The sequence below is a fragment of the Leptodactylus fuscus genome, chromosome 2, assembly GCF_031893055.1.
Source record: "Leptodactylus fuscus isolate aLepFus1 chromosome 2, aLepFus1.hap2, whole genome shotgun sequence".
NCBI lineage: Eukaryota > Metazoa > Chordata > Amphibia > Anura > Leptodactylidae > Leptodactylus > Leptodactylus fuscus.
In genome coordinates this window covers 194504264-194520514 of record NC_134266.1, presented here as the reverse complement: position 1 = coordinate 194520514, position 16251 = coordinate 194504264, and positions in this window count along the sequence as shown.

Sequence of the window (16251 nt, the reverse complement as noted above, 5' to 3'; positions counted from 1 at the left end):
CTTAACAAGAACTGTCCCTGTGGTCTTCCATTTCCTTACTATGTTCCTCACAGTGGAAACTGACAGGTTAAATCTCTGAGACAACTTTTTGTATCCTTCCCCTGAACAACTATGTTGAACAATCTTTGTTTTCAGATCATTTGAGAGTTGTTTTGAGTAGCCCATGATGCCACTCTTCAGAGGGGATTCAAATAGGAGATCAACTTGCAATTGGCCACCTTAAATACCTTTTCTTATGATTGGATACATCTGGCTATGAAGTTCAAAGCTCACTGAGGTTACAAAACCAATTTTGTGCTTCAGTAAGTCAGTAAAAAGTAGTTAGGGGAATTCAAATCAATAAAATGATAAGGGTGCCCATACTTTTGCACCGGTCAAATTTTGGTTTAATGCATATTGCACATTTTCTGTTAGTACAATAAACCTCATTTCAATCCTGAAATATTACTGTGTCCATCAGTTATTAGATATATCAAACTGAAATGGCTGTTGCAAACACCAAAATATTTAGAACAAAAAATGATTAAGATTAATAGGGGTGCCCAAACTTTTTCATAGGACTGTAACTACTCCCAATTACCTTTAACCCCTTCCCGACATCCGTCGTACTGGTATGAATGCCAGGTGTCTAAACATGTTTTATACAGCAAACACCCAGTGATAATGCCCACAATCTCAGGCATTAAACTCCTGGGCGCCTCAGTCAAAGCTGACTGAGGTGTTATTTTCCTGGCGGCCTGCCATTTTCCTAGTGGTGCCATATTTCTGTGGTTCGCTGATGCCCGGTACTAGCTATAGGGCCGGTATCTAGTTGTCATGGCAGCGGGGAGCCTTGTGAAGGCTACCAGGCCTGTGATGCAATATGTTCTATTGCAGGCTACTCTATGTAGAATAGAACCGCTAATGCATTGCATTAGTGATCAGACCCCCTGATGTTCAATACCCCTAGGAGGTCTAATAAATGCATAAAAAATTTAAATAAGTAAGTAAATAAATAAATAAAAAATAATAAAAGTTCAAATCACCTCCCTTTCCCCAGAACACATATAAAATTCCATAGAAACACATACATGTTAGGTATTCCTATGTCCAAAAATGCCCGCTCTAAAAATCAAAAGTGCCAAACCGCTATTTTTTCACTGTTTTGCTCTGATAAAAAAAATTGGATAAAAAGTGATCAAAGCAAAAGCAATTCCCCAAAATGATATAACTAAAAAATACACCCGGCCCACAAAAAAAGATGCCCTATGCATCTCTGTACATGGAAGTCAGGAAAAAAGTTACGGGTGTCAGAATATGGCGACTTTTAGAAAAGATATTTTTTGGCACAGTTTTAGATTTTTGTTAAGGGGTTAAAATGTAAATAAAACCGTATAAAATTGGATATCTCCAAAATTATATTGAAATATAGAATACAGGTGAAATGTTATTTTGGCTGCACAGTGAACGCCCTAAAAATGAATCCCGTAAGAAAGTCGCACAAATGCACTTTTTCTTCAAATCCACCCCATTCTGAATTTTTTTTTTCAGTTTCCCAGTCCATTGTACAGAATAATTAATGGCGGCATCATGAAGAAAAAAATGTCTTGCAAACATTAAGACCTCATATGGCTCTGAGAGTGGAAAAATAAAAAGGTTGTGGGGTTTGGAAAGGAGGGGGGGGGGGGAGTCAAAAACAAAAATAAAAAAATGCCTGCGGTGTGAAGGGGTTAATGAACCACAAATTGCCTTCCATGGTATAAATAAAAAAAAAAATCATGAATGCATATAATGCTGTATAAATGACAGTAAATGAGATGATTTGCACTAAACAGACCATATATTCATTGAGCTTGATATATGTGTGTCGCTGTTTGTCGAACCAGTTATTGTGTTGAATATGGCCAGTGCTTTTCTAAAGTTGGGATCAATTTATAAAAGTATGGAGATTGCGCTGAGGATACTTCGAGATAATAAAAGGAATGATTTGAATTAAGTATACTGTCTTGCAGCTATTATTAAAGAAAAGGAAGAAAATGTTCCTTTGGTGCTTAAAAAGAAACATGTCAGAAACTCACCTTCCGAGGCTGATTAAGAATACATTTTAATCAGTATTTTTAAAGCCAACAGGAGCTTAAATTACTGAGCAGAGAGAGTGTTTATAAGAACATACACACTACTGCTGCCGTCTCCTGTGAAGTTGAATACAGTTTGTACTACTGTGCCTGCCTGCCACAAGGGAAAGTGCTATAAGGACTGCTGCTGTTTTGCCTTCAAAGGACAGAATTTGTTTTATTGCTGAAGAAATCTGCTTCTGTTTGTTTTGCAAGATATCCCTCAAGGCCAATAAAGTCAGTTTTTGATAAAACCTGCTTCCTAACTCCAACTCTTCAGGGGCCTATAGAATTATTTGGAGGCAACTTTTTCTGAAGAGTAATAAGAACAAAAGTACAGAGTTAAATTCTAGTTTTAGGTAGTTTCTATTTTGTAGCGATTATTATCAAAATATGTATTTTTTTTACTTAAAAGTTAAATCATAACAAGTACAACATGGGATACCATCTGAAAAATAGCATGGAGTTACTGACAGAATCAGATCTGAGAATAACATTCTGGAGACATTAGTAATAGCATCTGGTTTGGGCTAGATTTACAATATGAGGATCAAATTTAAAATAAGAGAGTTAATTTATTATAAACTAAGATGAATAATATAATGCACCTTATTCAAAATAAGAGGTCATTGAATGTACAGTATACTGATTTTGGCCAAAAACTATGAACAGGTGGAATAGCTGGCAGCTATAGGCAAATGCCATATTTGTTTTAAAAATAAAATGTTTGTTAGCAACCTGACAGTACAGGAGAGTTTTTCGCAGCATGCACAGACCTCATTTGGCTTTTGCCCACAGTACTTGTACATTGTGTTCTGATATATTTTATGCAATGACTTATTTTGACCATTGCAAGCTACGACTAACTCATATTCATTAGTAAATGGCAATGCTTACTATATAGAAGTGATTATCTAAAAGTACAACACAGTAGTTCACACTCCTGACTCAGAAATAACTCAAGCCAATCATCTGCATTTTAGATGTTTATTATTTTGGTAACATGTAACATATGCAATAAAACAAACTCAAATAGATTTAATATAATAATGTGAGAGTAAAGGCAGATGAAAATATTTAATATAATATGGGAAGGCTAATATACAAAATTACCAAAAACAGTGGGCATAGCTATAAAGTGTGTAGGGTTAGACCTTAACCCTTGGCCAGTATTTTAGGTGCAAAGCAGGTTTTAGACAGTGTGGCCCTGGGCAAAATGAAAAGCGGACCCCAAATCCAAATTCAGTCATTTCAACAGTCGTGCTGCACTTCCAGTGGCATTGATAGTCTTAAAACATCAGGGAAAAAAATTGTAAACATATATATAGTTATTTAATGCCGTATTGGAGAAAATTATTACAAATCTTATACATAGCCCTTATAAATAATAGTCTTCCCAGTCTCAATAATAATAGTCCCTTCTTATTAACAATAGTTCCCCCACTTTCCTAATTAATATCCACCCTTTATAAATAACCCCCCCCCTGTATATAACATTTTCCTCTTAAAAATAATAGTTCCCCTAACTTTATTAATAATAGTCCCTCTATATACAGTCCTATGAAAAAGTTTGGACACCCCTATTAATCTTAATCATTTTTAGTTCTAAATATTTTGGTGTTTGCAACAGCCATTTCAGTTTGATATATCTAATAACTGATGGACACAGTAATATTTCAGGATTGAAATGAGGTTTATTGTACTAACAGAAAATGCGCAATATGCATTAAACCAAAATTTGACAGGTGCAAAAATATGGGCACCTCAACAGAAAAGTGACATTAATATTTAGTACATCCTCCTTTTGCAAAGATAACAGCCTCTAGTCGCTTCCTGTAGCTTTTAATCAGTTCCTGGATCCTGGATGAAGGTATTTTGGACCATTTCTTTCTACAAAACAATTCAAGTTCAGTTAAGTTTGATGGTCGCCGAACATGGACAGCCCGCTCTCAAATGATCTGAAAACAAAGATTGTTCAACATAGTTGTTCAGGGGAAGGATACAAAACGTTGTCTCAGAGATTTAACCTGTCAGTTTCCACTGTGAGGAACATAGTAAGGAAATGGAAGACCACAGGGACAGTTCTTGTTAAGCCCAGAAGTGGCAGGCCAAGAAAAATATCAGAAAGGCAGAGAAGAAGAATGGTGAGAACAGTCAAGGACAATCCACAGACCACCTCCAAAGAGCTGCAGCATCATCTTGCTGCAGATGGTGTCACTGTGCATCGGTCAACTATACAGCGCACTTTGCACAAATAGAAGCTGTATGGGAGAGTGATGAGAAAGAAGCCGTTTCTGCACGTACGCCACAAATAGAGTTGCCTGAGGTATGAAAAAGCACATTTGGACAAGGCAGCTTCATTTTGGAAACAAAAATTGAGTTGTTTGGTTATAAAAAAAGGCGTTATGCATGGCGTCCAAAAAGAAACAGCATTCCAAGAAAAACACATGCTACCCACTGTAAAATTTGGTGGAGGTTCCATCATGCTTTGGGGCTGTGTGGCCAATGCTGGCATCGGGAATCTTGTTAAAGTTGAGGTTCGCATGGATTCCACTCAGTATCAGCAGATTCTTGAGAATAATGTTCAAGAATCAGTGACGAAGTTGAAGTTACGCCGGGGATGGATATTTCAGCAAGACAATGATCCAAAACACCGCTCCAAATCCTCAGGCATTCATGCAGAGGAACAATTACAATGTTCTGGAATGGCCATCCCAGTCCCCAGACCTGAATATCATTGAACATCTGTGGGATGATTTGAAGCGGGCTGTCCATGCTTGGCGACCATCTAACTTAACTGAACTTGAATTGTTTGTCCAAAATACCTTTATCCAGGATCCAGGAACTGATTAAAAGCTACAGGAAGCGACTAGAGGCTGTTATCTTTGCAAAAGGAGGATCTACTAAATATTAATGTCACTTTTCTGTTGAGGTGCCCATACTTTTGCACCGGTCAAATTTTGGTTTAATGCATATTGCACATTTTCTGTTAGTACAATAAACCTCATTTCAATCCTGAAATATTACTGTGTCCATCAGTTATTAGATATATCAAACTGAAATGGCTGTTGCAAATACCAAAATATTTAGAACTAAAAATGATTAAGATTAATAGGGGTGCCCAAACTTTTTCATAGGACTGTATATATATATATATATATATATATATATATATATATATATATATATATATAGTCCCGATATTAATGATAGTTCCCCCAACCTTATTATTAATGATAAATATTATTTATTAATTATAAATAGTAGTCCATAAGTTCTCCAGCCTTACCAATATAAGACCCCCTTATTATTAGTAACTGCCAATCTGCACTTAGTAATAGTAGTTCCTCCTTATAAATCCCCCCCCATGTAATGGGTCCCCTAGCCTTATTAATAATTGATCCTCCTTATAACTAGCCTCCTTATTACAGGTAATAATAGAGCCTCCTTATTAATACATATAAGGGGGGAGGGATATTTATAAGAAGTAACTATTATTAATAAGGGGGAGGGGTAATAGTTCCATTAACTTTATTAATAAATACCGTAATTTTCGGACTATAAGACGCACTGGACTATAAGGTCCAGTTTTTTAGAGGAGAAAAATAGGGAAAAAAAATTTTTCAGGTAAAAAATGATAAAATATTTAATGTATGGGAGTTGTAGTTTTGGAACAGCTGCAAGGCCACATTGACAGGTGACCCTGCAGCTGTACGGGGATGTATAGGGCGTTTTTTTTGTGGGGCCAGGTGTACTTTTTAGTTATACCATTTTGGGAAATGTTTATTGCTTAGATCACCTATTATTTAATTCAGAGGAAAAACAGAGAGAAAAACCCAGCGGTTTAGCACTTTTGATGTTCACTGTACATAAAACTATTAGTAGACCGGGCATTTTCGGACACAGGGATACCTAATGTGTATGTTTCACAGTAATGTTATACTTTTATATGTATTCTAGGGAAAGGAGGTGAACTTTTATTTATTTTATTTTTTATTATATTTTTTTAAGGTTTTTTTTTTTTTTTTACTATTTTATTATCCCCCGCCTAGGGGGCTTGAACCTGCAATCATTTGATTGCAAGTCCCATAGACGGCAATACAAGTGTATTGCCGTCTATGGGAGATTCTATACATTACTATCGCAGAGTGTCATAGACCAGCCGCGATAGTAATATACTGTATATCTATGACAGGCCTGGGAGCCTTCATTAGGCTCCCAGCTGTCATCGGAACAGGCCTGCATCACTAAAGGTATGGGGCCGGTGGGGACCGGCCCCGGGGCTAACTAACTGCCGGGACCTGCGGAGGAGGAGCGGATTTACAGCATGGCCGCGCTACTGCCACCGCTGGTTTTCTTCAGCGGCAGGAGCGTGGCAATCTGCAGGCCCCGGCAGCTAAGACACTCCCCGGAATCTGCTGTAATAGACCGGCGGATGCCGGGGACTGTCTTAGCTGCCGGGGCCTGCAGATTGTCACGCTCCTGCCACTGCAGAAAACCAGCGGTGGCAGTAGCGCGGCCATGCTGAGGCAGTAGCTGCGACCACATTCGGACTATAAGACGCACCCTATTCTCATTAGCACAAGGAAGTACAAGAAGCAATGGGATGAAACTAAAGGGAAAGAGATACAGATTAGACATTAGGAAAAACTTTCTGACAGTGAGGGTAGTGAGAGAGTGGAATAGGCTGCCACGGGAGGTGGTGGGCGCTCCATCAATGGAAATCTTCAAGCGGAATCTGGATAAACATATAGCTGGGATGATTTAGGAAAACCTGCACTCGCAGGGGTTTGGACCCGATGGCCTTTGAGGTCCCTTCCAACTCTACCAAAAAAGAAAAAGAAAAAAAAGAAAGTTAGCAGTCTCCATAGACCACCATTATATGGAGGCGTATTTTGAGGCGAAGTCCGCTGTCAAAATCCGCCTCATTGCCCCTGTGTGAACTAGACTAGCCCTTAAAGAGTAACTGTCAATAATAAGGCTGGGTGAACTATTATTAATGGGCGGGGGGGTAATAGATACTAATAGCTCCTCTATATATCTATCATGGTTAGGTGAGTAAAAGTTTTATTGTTTCCTGAGAAATGAAAGTTCACTATTACTGATAAGGTGGACACATATTTATGAGCAGGGATTAGTTTTAATTCCTGTGTAAACATTATTTATGAGGAGAATCTATTGTTAATAAAGCTAGGGGAACTGTTACCCCCCACCCCTCCCCCAATATAATAGTTCTCTGAGCCTTATTATTAATAGTTATTCTTCATAGATGTATATCTATTCATAAACAGTAGCTATTAATAATAAGGCTCGGAGAACAATAGATCCTTCTCATAAATAATGTCTACCCTGGATTTATTAAGACTAATCCCTGCTCACTAATATGTGCCCCTCTTATCAGTAATAGCGACCTTTCGTTTCTCAGAAAATAATAAAACTTTTTCTCATCTAACCACGATCCCCTGCTGGGTCCTGATGTTGATTTGCGAGGCAGTGACGTCATCGCACCCCGTCTTGTATGCAATCATCTATGTCAGGGAAGGTACTTAACAACTCCTTGCTCTATCATAGATGTCCACAGTATTCCCTGATCCAAACCAGACCATGCTGCAGATACCTGGGGGGCCCCTTTGGAGATGGGGCCCTGGACATTTGCCCAGCTTGCCCAACCCCAATGCTGACCCTGTTTAGGTGGCACACTGTAGGTGAGGATTCAATTACATAGTTTCCAACTGCCCCAAAATGACCGGATAGTCACTAATATTTGGAAATAGTCTCCAAAAATGTGAACATATTTTTGCGTGAAAAGGGTGTATGGCTTACTAAATCCCTTCCCAAAGAAGGTGGCCCTACTTAATTTAGGGACAGATCCAGCCTACCTAGGGAGGCAACCTGGTAGCATGAGTTAAATGTCCCTAATTTACCAACTTCTAGATGCTAAGTATGCTGTTACTTATTTTGCATTGCGGCATGAGCTTTAAATTAGGCCTTTAGCTAAAATATGGTTCATAGAAAATTGCTTTACCCACTATATTAATAATAAAAAATGCTTCCTCTCTTAACAACTCCTTAAAATTTAGTTGGTGTCAGTTCTTTAAGGAAATGTATACTTGACAGTGTGTCAGGAATTATTATCTTTCCTAAAATTGCCACTGTTATTACCATCTTATAACAGTATAACATATTGCTAGGATATCACATAAGATCATAGCATTCCAAGGTATGCACAAACCTATGTATGTTAGATGTATACAAGCATACTGTATAGCAAGTATACACCTAGCTAGACAACAGGTATAGGACAGGAGATGGAAAAGGTATATTGGGGGAAAAGGTGGTACGGAATTGGAGCCTTAACAAGGGGTTTTGGGAAAATTAGTTGCAAAAAGATTGTATACATAGATGGTGTATTCAGTGGTGGACCTAGCCTCTCTGCTGCCTGAGGTGAATGATCAAAAGACGCCCCCCCCCCCCCGCATTGAGTCCGGGGGGGAGGGGGGGTGTTGTTCATCTTTTGATCGTCCGCCTCAGACAGCGGGGGGGGGGGGGGGGGATATTGGGCAGTAGCATTACAATAAATACAATGCAGTAATATTGTGTGCTAGGTCCAGGGAGGTTGGTGAATAGGTCGTTATCTGATGGAGATACTCCAGCAGGTAGTGGCCTATTAAAAAAAAAAAAAAAAAAAGTTATTATACTTACCGACCTCGATGCTGATGCTTCTGCTGCTCCCGCTTCCACTGCCTCATCCTCTTCTCCCAGCAGACGTCTGTGTATCAGCGTAGCTGGCATGTGACGCCGCCTACGCTGATACGTAGACGTCTGAACCAGCACAAGGAGAGCGGCAGCTCTCCTGCTCTGGTTTAAAGTAAAAAAAAGTAAAAAGCATTCTGCTAACTTCACAAATACCATATCCTCAATTACCAATGGGAGTCCAGTGGAAATGGGGCTCTCAGTTTCATATGTTCCCCCCAGTGTGCTGACCCTGTGGGGGTGGTTAAGATATCAGAGGTAGAGCATAGACTTTGTAGGCTCAGTGTGGTGTTGGCTGGGTATGAAAATACCAGCTCCCACCATGAGGGCTCTGGGAAATGCAGTTTTAGCTACTGCATTTTTAGCTATTGAATTAAATACAGTTTTAACTGCTCCAATGTGGCTCTAATCTTCTGATATGCCCTCACTGGTTACTAGTGCTGGTAAAATAAATTAGAGAGTGCAGCTTGGACTTCATAGATAGTGTCTATTATCTCTATGGGGTGAAGTTTCATAAGCTTTATTTATTGCCTTTATGGAGCCTTTAATGATTTCATGGATAACATCCATTAACTCTATGTAGTTTGAAAGAGGTGTGTGAGCATCCTAGCTAATATTTATTATCTCTACTAGTAGAATACCCGCGGCTTTGCTCACGGAAAATATACTAAATTATTGGTTATGCTAAATTAAAATTTTCAGTGTCACACTGAAATTGACATTTTCAGAGTAAATTTTTTCTACTTTAAATTCTTATTATTTTGGCATTTTACTAATTTGTCCTAACATTGATGAGAACAGCTTTTTTTTTGTTTGAAATTTTTTATTGATTTTACATATTCAATACATATTATGTAGTATAAACTACTACAACTATTTGAACTATTTTTTTTTATCAATAATTAAAATGTATGCACCTTACACAAACATATAAAACATTTACACCAGGGGTGTAACTACCGGGGTAGCAGCAGTAGCGGCTGCCACAGGGCCTGGCACATTAGGGGGTCCGACGACGGCTGCTAGCGCTGTGTTGTTTTTTTTTTTTGTTGTTTTTTTTAATAGGCCATTACTGGCTGGAGTTGCTCCAGATGGTAACAGGCCCTATTTACTTACCGATCCTGGCAGCGGTCGGGATCAGTAAGTGACAACACGGGCTCCACAAACAGTATTATTATACTCAAGGGTCTGAAAAGACCCCTGAGTATAATGACCTGAGGCTCCGGGCAGGCTTTGGGCGTACTTGTTTGACGTCCCTGACTTCACATGACTGGGGCCTGCATCCTTTGCGTTGCGATGAGGATAATGTGACGTCCCAGACGTCATTCAAGATGGCCGTCATCAGCGGGAAGTACAGCGAAGCCAGGGATAGGTAAGTAACAGTGTTTTTTATGTTTGTATCCCTCCTAGGTCTCTGATTATTATGTTCTAGGTTCTGAAATGCTCCCAAAGTATAATAATTGTCCATGGGTGTCCACAGTGGGGCATAATGCTGGGTGAAGGGGCCACAATGAGGCATAATGCTGGGTGAAGGGGCTACTATGAGGTATAATACTGTGTGCAGGGGGCCACTATGGGGTGTAATACTGTGTGCAGGGGCCACTATGGGTCATAATACTGTGTGCAGGGGCCACTATGGGTCATAATACTGTGTGCAAGGGCCACTATGAGGTATAATACTGTGTTCAGGGGCCACTATGGGGCATAATACTGTGTGCAGGGGCAACTATGGGGCATAATACTGTGTGCAGGGGCCACTATAGGGTATAATACTGTGTTCAGGGGCCATTATGAGGTATAATACTGTATGCAAGGGCCACTATGGAGTATAATATTGTGTGTAGGGGCCACTATGAGGTATAATAGTGTGCGCAGGAATGTGGGCAGATGGGTCGGTCGGAGTCTTCAGCATCGGGGGAGGGGCCCTGTCAAAATTTTGCCACAGGGCCCCATCATTCCTAGCTATGTCACTTATTTACACCCAATTAACAACATAGTGGAACCCTTCCCCCTCCCTCTAGTGTAATTTATAAGTAGTTCATGGACAAAAGAGTAAAATTGGTTTACAGTTAAACAACTATCTATTGTAGATCTTCAGTGATGAAAGCTCCCTGTATAGTAAGCAATAATGACAATCTTACTGTCAGGCAGTTTTCACCTGACCAATATTACTGCTCAATAAGGATGCTTGCACACTACAGTAACACTACAGTCTCCTGGCCGTAGATTCTACACCTCCATAAACTTCAATGGAGCCTGCAAAATTCACAGCTTTATGCACAAAGAAGTCTATGGAACCGCCAAATCCATTGCCTGGAGGCTCGTGAAAAATACTGCAGTGTGCAAGCAGCCACTAACGATACCAGACATGTTTTGTCAGTGCATGCGTGTGTGTACATCTGTTTGATCCATGTGTATTTATGCGTGTGTGCATGCACATGTGTATGATCCGTGTATATGTATGCATGTGTGTGTTTGTGTGCGCGCACGTATGTGTGCGTGTGCATGCGTGTGATCCATGTGTATGTATGTGTGCTTGCATGCACGTGTGTGGTCCATTTATATGTATGCGTGTATGTGCATGTGTGATCCATGTGTTTGTGCGTGCACAGAGAAAGTGTCCATGAGTGCGGTAGTTGTGTGTGAGTACGGTTGTCTGTGTGTGTAGTGTGCATCCATCTGAGTGTGCTTGCATGCATGCGTGCATGTGTGGTCCGTGCATGTGTGTGGTCCGTGCGTGTGTGGTGTGCATGTGGTATTTGTGGGGGGTGTTTGTATTGTGTGTGTCTAGAGTGCTCTAGTGTTTGTGTGGTGTGTTGTGGCATTTGTGTGGTGTTGTGCTTGGGGGTGGTGTATGTCTGCTGTCTGTGTGATGTTTATATGGTGTTTGTGAGATGTTTGTGTGTTGTGTGTGATGGTGCAGCCCCTTTAGCAGTGACTCTTTGGTGCCGTCACTATAATCCGTCCCTGTCAGTCACAACTGTTGTTTTCCCCTCAGCACTTTCACATTTCCCCATTATGTGTATATGTGGTATCCCAAGGGATGCAGGTGTTATAGTAGGACCTAATGGGGGTAGTAGTAGTCCCTCTGATAGATGAGCTTTTATAATGGTCACAGTAGCTGTAGTGGTGGTCCAGACTGTGGGGCACCTCTCATAGGACACACAGCAAGTCAATTTTCAAAAGAAGGATAGCAAAAGACACAGTCCTTTGTTAACCAAAAGTTTCTTTACTGAGGACTCTGATATAGTGCCGCCATACCTCACAGTGATACAGTCTCATGTACAATACAGCGGGTGCATGTGATGCAGGATTCCCTTGTAAGCTGACAGGTAATGGCTGATGCTGACACAACTTTCCTCAGATTTGGTTGTTTAGAGTATTGAGGAGACACAGTCCAGGTTATGGCTACAGAAGAGGGATCTTCACCGGTTGGCTCCCGGCGGGTGACTGATTTGGGGTATATATAGTTACTCACGGTTACTGGGCTGCGGTATCCGATAGCCGGACGCAGACCTAATACACGTGGCCTGGAAACCACGGAGCACTGGACTTGAGCGGAGGCCCTCTTTAGGTCCAGGAATGCAGAAAGGCTCCTCTATAGCTGCTCCTTTCTGTCAGGTTCTCTCCTTCTTGGAGGCAGTAGAAGTATGGTGGTTATCCCCTCTGTATGGACTGGTGAAGATTCCTAGGAGACTCTGTATCTTACATGGCCTGTGAGATTCACCATGTAGCTCCTAGGTTTGGCAGGAGGAATCTGAAAATCCTGCCTGGAGTTGGAGTAGCAGCAGGAGCTGTTACCTCACACACTACACTCTCCACAACATGGCTGCTCTGCTTTCCTTTTCCCTTCTAAGAGGAAGGCGGGGCTAAAGTCTCCACCCACAGCTTGCTAGAAAGTTCTGCTCGTGCTGTGTATGAAGTGATTGGGATCCTATATCACATGCACCTACATAGAGTGAAACATAGGTGGCAGCAGAATAGTACATGGCAATAAACACAATGTAAGCACACAGGAAATACAGATTATACAATAGATAGTGATAATCAGTATTAGTACATTGTGAGAGACATGACATTACATAGCATACAACTATTATAATGGCAAGAAGGAGTGTACTGGGACACTACAAATCTCCCCCTCTTTAGGCAAGCCGCCCTCGGCGCCTCTCAGTTGAAGGAAGGTTCCTGACACAACGACAGAAGGAGAGGAAGCACAAGGAGCTTGGGGGTCACTTAGAGAATACTGCTGTAGTAAGAGAGTCTCTTAGGCATTAATGTCATAACGTCCATAAGAATAGCACTTCTGTTAGTCCATAGGATATAGGGCAGCAAATAAAAGTCCCCAAATGCTCTCTGGCACTATATATCACTAAGTGTCCATGGGTAGGAAGAGTCTCTCTGAGGGAAGACGTAGTTTATGTGCACTAACAACTTGGGTCATAGCTTGAAGCTAGGCACAATTGCTTAAACGTTACATAAAAACAACAGCTTGGCTTTGGGGCCAGGTACTTTGGTATAGATAATTGCATGTAACATAGCAACAGGTAAATCATAGGTATTCTAACCATAAAGTACAAGTAAATATATCTGACCAAATTCTAAATACTTGTAAACATGGCATAACTTTTTACAAGTTAGGTTGAGGCCTATGTAGCCTACAGTAGTTAATGGAATGACACGGCTTAGTCTTTGTACCGAGCAGGCGGTATACCTTTGGTACTACGCTCTGACCTCCTAACTGAGGTGGTTTCAGGCTCAGCGGTTGATTCAGCATCTCTGAATTCTGCTGGTGGTTCAACGATTTCTTCAACAAGAGTGGGGTCATTTCTTTTATATCCAGGTAGGATGATATGAGGAACCCAGATGAGGTCCTGAGGTCCTGGAAGCACTCTTGGTGAAACAGGTGTAGAACGTTCTTCAAAAGAAGGTACTTCAAGAGGTTGAGACTCCAGCTGTTCTGATGACAGTGGATTTTCTTTTAGACATGGCTTCAGACGATTTCTGTGAACAATCTGTGGTCCTCTTCCTTTTTTAGTAATCTCATAAACGTCTGATTCTGGGAATGGGATAGCGGTAATTGTATATGGTTCAACTTCCCATTGGGTATCCAATTTTCCTGTTCGGTGATTGTTTTTGAGCCAAACTCTATCACCTGTTTGGAGCGGTTTTGCGTGAGCATATTGGTTATAGTCGTCCTGTTGTCTTTGATGGACAGCTTTCATGCGGAGGTCCACAATTTCTTTGGCATCAGCCATGCGTCTCTGATGTTCATGTACCCAATTTTCTTGAGGCAAAGGATTGATAGTATCTGGTACTTGCACACCTAAAGCCAGATCTGATGGCAATTGACCTTGACGACAAAACATCAGGTAGAACGGTGTGTAACCTGTAGAACAATGTACAGTGTTATTGTATGTATACATCAACTCTTTCAGCAGTTCAGGCCATTCATTCTTCCGATTCAAGGAAGCTGTTTGCAGCATATTAATGATGATCTGATTGATCCTCTCGCATAGACCATTTCCCTGAGGATGGTAGGCAGTTGTCTGCAATTTTCTGCAGTCATGATACTTGCAAAGTTCCTGAAATAATTGAGACTCGAAGGCAGGTCCTCTGTCTGTGAGAAGTTGGTTGGGACAACCATAATGATAAATGAATTCGGACCAAAAAACTTTGGCAGCTGTTTTGGCTGAAAGGTCCTTTACTGGCACTGCTATAGCAAATTTGGAATAATGATCCACAATGGTAAGTGCGTATGTATGACCAGAACGAGTTGGGGCCAATTTCACATGGTCCACGGCAACAATATCTCCTGGCTTGTGAGACTTGATTGGGTGAAGTGGAGCTTTTTGCTCACGACGTCCATCTCTGTTTAGATCACAAGCTGGGCACTCTCGACACCAATTCTCAATGTCCCCTCGCATACCGATCCAGTAAAATCTTCATCGGATAGTAGCCTCAGTTTTCTGTACTCCAAAATGACCTGAGCGATCATGGTAGGCTTCAAGGACCATCCTAGCATCTCTTCTTGGGATGAGAATTTGGTGGAGTCGATCTCCGGTAATGGGGTCTAAAGTATTCCTTAGTATAAGACCCTTTTGAATAAACAGGCGCTTGCGTTGCCTCCATAAGCGAACGAGTTCGGGATCAGCACAACTTCTCCGAAGGCATGTTGGAACTCTTCTACTCTCAAGGTAATCTTGTATTTCACCAAGTACGCGACTTTCCTCTTGGAGAGATTTCCACACCGAAGACTCTTGCAGTGGGTCAGATGGAGGACTTGAGGAAGGCTTTTCACCCTCAGTTGAAGCAGTCATGTTATTCTGCTGGGCAAACCTGGAGTAAAAGGGTGGCATTTCCACTTCTTCCCACTCGTCATCTTGAGGTGGTTCTTGTGAAGCAGGTAATCTTGACAATGCGTCAGCATTGACGTTTGACTTGCCACTTCGGTATTTAACTGTAAACTTATAATTAGCGAGTCTTGATGCCCATCTTTGTTCAATAGCTCCTAACCTCGCGGTATTCAGGTGTGCTATGGGGTTATTGTCTGTGAAGACGGTAAAAGGTGTAGCGGCCAGATAGTCCTTGTATTTCTCAGTTACAGCCCAGACAAGAGCAAGGAGTTCTAGCTTAAAGGAGCTGTAGTTCTTGTCATTCTTCTCCGCTCCTCTGAGGCTTCTACTGGCATAGGCTATCACACGCTCTGCATTTCCCTGTACTTATGATAGTACAGCTCCAAGACCTTGGTGACTTGCATCTGTATATAGCTTGAATGGCTGGTTATAATCTGGGTAACCCAGAATAGGTGGTTGGGTAAGCAAGCTCTTCAAGGTTTGAAATGCATTCTCTTGACGTTCCCTCCAGTCAACAGGAAGCTTGCGGTTGTACTGCTCTTTGGGACATCCTCGCAACAATTCGGTCAGCGGTTCAGCAACTTGAGCGAAGTGAGGTATGAAGCGGCGGTAGTAGCCCGCAAATCCGAGAAAGCTTCTCACTTCTTTTATGGTGGTTGGCCTTGGCCAATTCCGTACCACAGCAATCTTCTCCGGATCAGGTTGTACACCTTTTGCACTGACCACATGTCCGAGGTATTTCACTTGCGGCTTGAGCAGGTGACACTTGGAGGGCTTGAGCTTTAAACCCTGCTTAATGAGAACTTCAAAGACTTCAGATAGGTGACAGAGGTGCTCTTGATATGTCCTGGAATAAATGATGATATCATCTAGGTACAGGAGCACACTCTGGAAGTTCATGTGGCCCAAGCATCTCTCCATCAGCCGTTGGAAAGTGGCAGGGGCATTGCATGGCCCAAAAGGCATACTATTAAATTCGAAGAGCCCCATAGGGGTGGTAAAGGCAGTTTTCTCCCGATCTTCAGGGGCCATAGGTACCTGCCAGTACC